Here is a 5120-nt window from a genome sequence, read left to right as displayed (position 1 = left end):
GTAAAATGATTGAATCACAAAAAAAATATTCAAATTTACAGTGGCAGTAGAACAAATAACAAACAATTAATTTTTAAAATGCGCAATCGCAGAACTAACATGAACACAGATATAGTATTACACAGCCTGTCTCTCTCTCTCTAGATACATTTGTGTATATTCACAATCGAACTTGCTGAAAAGTGAAGAATCATCCTACAGAGTCGGGCGCGAATTGATTTCACTTCCGAATTTCCAATTTCTAAAGGTACGAAAAAATATTCAGATGATTTACGTGAAATAGATTCTCTGATGACTTTCTTTCTGTTTGGTTGCTGAGAATCCGGCGGAAAATTAAATGCAAAGAAGAAGAAAAATCAATCTACTCATTTTAAAATATGAAATCTGTGGCTTTTTGACTTTTTTTTTTTTGGTGTTTTCCAAACAGCCTCTAAAGTGGCTGAGACTTACTTTGCAGATAAGACCTTTTGTGGCGTGATTAAAGAAGGCATAACATGGTTTTAATAATTAAGTCTGCCAAAATAAACTATGTTTTTAGGCTTCATTTGGATGAGTTGATTTGAAATGAAGCGATTTGATTAAAATCGTAAGAAGGTTACTATTAGAGGTAGATTGATAATTTTAAATTGGAGGATTGAATATAGATTAGGAGATATGTATCCTTAGACAAGTAGAATCCTTCCGAGTTATTTTAACTCCACCAAGCAAAAGCTCTTCAATCCATTATTCAATTCTAGATCTAAAATATTAAATTCATAAATCCAAATGCAACTTGAATTTGCACTTACACTATGTTTGGGAACCTGGGAGAGATTGGGAACCTGGGAGAGAAAAGTAAAGAAATGATTACTTAAGTTATAAAAGAAAAGAAAAGAAATGATTGTGATTTTTCTTCTTTTTGTTTGGATAAGGAAGAAATAAAAGAAAAGAAATGAATGTGATTTCTCTCATTCTTATTTGGTTACATTTCATTAAGAGAAAAGAAAAGAATTTATTTTATGTTATATTACCAAAATAATCTTTTTATATTTTCAATCATTTCATTTCTTTTATTTTTATGGGGACAAAATTGGTATTATGAAAATAGTGGTTTCTTTTCTCTCTCAATCTCTCCACTTTTGGGAAGATCGAAAATGATGTTTATAAGAGAAATGAGTTTCTCTCTATTTCTTCTCATTTTTCTTTACTTAGGTTATTCAAACAAGTAAGAGAAATACATATCTCTCCATTTCTTTTCTTTTCTCTCCAAATCACTCAATCCAAACATAGCGTTAGTTTCTTGAATCTTTATTAAACATTTTGTGTTTCGGAATATGTATCTTTTGTGGTTAGCTATATATTTGATAGAAAACTCAAATATAACTGTCAATGCACAAGACATTACATTTTGTTAGCTTGTTCATATGCATATTTTAGTCAGAAGGAAATTTTTGAGGTGTTATAAGGACGTCTCTGTTGACAAGTCTAAAGAAGCTGTTAGCTATTAGGCATCCTTGTACATTTTACTTCTTTAGCGGATAGGCAAGCAGGGATGAAAGCTCTTACATTATCCAGTGTGATTAGATTCTTGCTTGCCTTCTCATCATTAATTGGAAATTTCCTTTCTTGTATTTCTTATATGGAACTCTCAATGAATTTACTTTAGAATCACTTTTCCTCATGGTCCCCTGATCTCAAAAATACCGGAGCATATGTTGCCACAATTGAACTCGATAGGAGTATTATTTATATAGAAATTTCAAATACTGCGCATACTACAATTGCTTCTGATTATTAGAACACAGTTTGATTTACTGTTCTATTCTGCATTGGTATGAGACTTTTGACATGGGTACAAACTACAAAGTTTGAGGTTTTATCCCTCACTGAGAAATTAATAGTTCATGGCATGTTAGTATATTGGAATAACAAACTACATGATACTATGATACTATATATAGACATATTACATATTAAGCCAAACACCTTATAAGCTTAAAGATGTCAGAAACACTACTTCAGATACACATAGTCCATATTTTATGAAAAATATTGTGAAAAGCAAAAATATGTATGGCAAGTGATGGTGCTAAAATGTATTGAATTGCCATAATAGGCAAAAACATCCCTTTTGTTTGTGTTTGCAAAGATAACACAAATAGTGCACATCACTTAAAACATGGAGTGTCTACAATCAATTTTTACAACATAGTGAAGGAAAAAGTTTTGAACGAAAAATAAATAAATAAATGTTGAAGGAAATGACAAAGGGTAATGCTCCTGAATTCCATGGGCCATAGAGAGATGCTGGGAGTTTTTGTTAACTTAGCTAGTAATTTTTGTTAGACACATCTTCCTTCCTACCTCAGTAGAGCGAGTAATTGCCAACTGTCTTTTTTAGACCAATTAAAAATCTATTAATGTCATACTTCTGAAATAAAAATTATTCCATGGCCCTGGGGTGGTGAAAAATTGTTTGAACCAAAAAATAATTCCATGCCCCGTTTGGCAATGCCACAAAACAATCCTAGCCCTTTTAAGTGAAGCTCTCACAACAAGCTAGGAGCAGTACTCGGGACTATAGAGGATAAATTTTTGGGGTACTTTGCATTTCAGTGGGAACAACTCAAAATCATTGCCATTTTCATCGAGATGCAAATGGGTGCAAGTGAGTGTTGCACCCCATACCACAACTTTCCCTTGCACCAGATACCGACCCTCTTGCACTTCCATGAAAGTTGCAATTTTTTTGATTGTTCTCACTACTACAACGCAATTTCCCTAAATTTTCCACATGTTTGTTCTTATTATGGCAGTTTTTGAATAATGAACCTACATGTCCACCCCACCACCCATTGCTCCTGAATTCCATGGGCCATAGAGAGATGCTGGGAGTTTTTGTTAACTTAGCTAGTAATTTTTATTAGACACATCTTCCTTCCAACCTCAGTAGAGCGAGTAATTGCCAACTGTCTTTTTTAGACCAATTAAAAATCTATTAATGTCATACTTCTGAAACAAAAATTATTCCATGGCCCTGGGGTGGTGAAAAATTGTTTGAACCAAAAAATAATTCCATGCCACGTTTGGTAATGCCACAAAACAATCCTAGCCCTTTTAAGTGAAGCTCTCACAACAAGCTAGGAGTAGTACTTGTGACTATAGAGGATAAATTTTTGGGTACTTTGCATTTCAATGGGAACAACTCAAAATCATTGCCATTTTCACCGAGATGCAAATGGGTGCAAGTGAGTGTTGCACCCCATACCACAACTTTCCCTTGCACCAGATACCGACCCTCTCGCACTTCCATGAAAGTTGCAATTTTTTTGGATTGTTCTCACTACTGCAACGCAATTTCCCTAAATTTTCCACATGTTTGTTCTTATTATGGCAGTTTTTGAATAATGAACCTACATGTCCACCCCACCACCCATTGCTCCTGTAACCCTGTTCAACTCTCACTTCAACAAAGCCATGTATATCTCACCATTTTGATACACTGACAAAATTAGTATTTTCCATCTATAAGAATAACTGGTAGAATTTTTTTTTAGTCAACTTTCTTTGTTTTAAATTCTCTCTTTTTATTCTTTTTCTTTTTCTTTTTTTTTAATATGCTTTATTAAGGAATTATCAGTCACAGTTCGTGGGTTTTTCAATAGAGTTGATGAGGAAAGGATCATGGTGGAATCTGGTCAGACAGGTCAGTTTCAACACCTTCGTCTCTCATGTTGCTATGAATACATGCAATTGTTTATGTGGTTGATGGAGGACTCTTATTTATAGAACCTAAAACACCTGTAACTTTCAGATTTAAATATGTGACGTCATAATAAAGCTAGGAAGAATGAAATGAGCAAAGATGTTATTCCATTTTTCTTCACTCAATCTATTGCATATTAGAACAATAGAAATTATGGATGGACTTAGAAAAGGGATAATGGAGAAATAAAATCACGGTCTTCATCTCAAGGAAGAAGACCTGCAGAACTCGTAGGATCAGGACTATTGATATTCATGTCGGCGATCATCTGACGAAGTTCTGAAGCTGCTTCTTTGAGCTGAGCATTCTCTTTAAGGGCCTTGTCTCGGGATTCCGAAACATGGTTTAACTTATCCATGAGTTGGTGATTCTCATTTCGGAGCCAAACAACCTGTGACCAGAGCTCATCCAGGTGCTTCTGCTTGCGCATACGCGATCGACGTGCTGACTCTCTATTAGATATCATTCTCCTCTGCTTCCTCTCATTGATGAGACTTATTTGTTGTTCATCTGCTTCATCTGAAGTTGAGTTACTGCTGAAACATGTCGACCGTAGGTTAAATTCTTGAACTTGAGGATTGATCTGAAGATGATATAAAGGATTAGAGGATCTGCTAAGCTGAAATGCAGGTGTGTTGTTCTGGGTCAAACTAAAATGAGACGGATATGGATTTGGATGTGAAGGAACTAGATAATGAAGTTCTGAAACATCAATGGATTGCATGGCTTTAAACTTTTTTGAGTGAATTTGGAATTGGGCTTTCAGGTGGGGGATCAGGTGGAAGAAATTGGTGTTTTTGAGGTGGAGGAAAGCTTGAGGAGAGGAGGTTTTTATAAGATGGGAAAAGGGTAAAATGGACCATTTCTCACAATTTAGTGTAGATGGAGTTTCTTAAAGATGAGACAATTGGAATATGGTGCAGAAACTGTGCCTAGACTAAGTAGCTTCACATCCATGTATGCATGAAATGTTGCCATACACAAGTCTATATGTGTCTATAGGGGTGTTATTCATTATGGTCAATCAATGGTTCCATATGTTCATGCATGCAATGTGAACATTATCTGTTATCCATGCAGGAGCATACATACATAGGAATGTGAGTTGCCTAGTGGATAATTATTGCTTACATAAGAGAGAAGAATAGTTTATAGGGTGGGGAAGTGTAATAATTTAGAAGAAGGAATGTTTTAGAAGAAAGAAAGAAAATGAATGAAATGGAGGGTTCAATAAGTCAATCTTAAGGTTGGTGCTAATGTCAAGCATAGCCAATCTAATCTCTTTTTTACCCTTAAAAATGTTCTTAGCCAACGGCATTTGGTGACGTATTCAGCTAGGAAGTAAGAAGGTTTTGGGGAAGGAAATCTCTTTTCT

The 5120-nt window shown here is 34.8% G+C and overlaps 1 pseudogene across 1 annotated transcript; it reads right to left on the bottom strand.

Moving 5' to 3' along the window:
• Positions 1-3826: 3826 nt before the first annotated feature.
• Positions 3827-4571, bottom strand: LOC114286389 (basic leucine zipper 43 pseudogene; annotated as a pseudogene). Its single transcript, XR_014328336.1, has one exon. The product of XR_014328336.1 is annotated as a basic leucine zipper 43 pseudogene (transcript).
• Between the last annotated feature and the right edge of the window lie 549 nt (positions 4572-5120).

Source organism: Camellia sinensis, chromosome 4 (assembly GCF_055761805.1).
Source record: "Camellia sinensis isolate YWXY chromosome 4, ASM5576180v1, whole genome shotgun sequence".
NCBI classification, from domain to species: Eukaryota; Viridiplantae; Streptophyta; class Magnoliopsida; order Ericales; family Theaceae; genus Camellia; species Camellia sinensis.
Note: the sequence above shows the minus strand (reverse complement) of the source record. Positions and strands in the feature narration are given on the sequence as shown.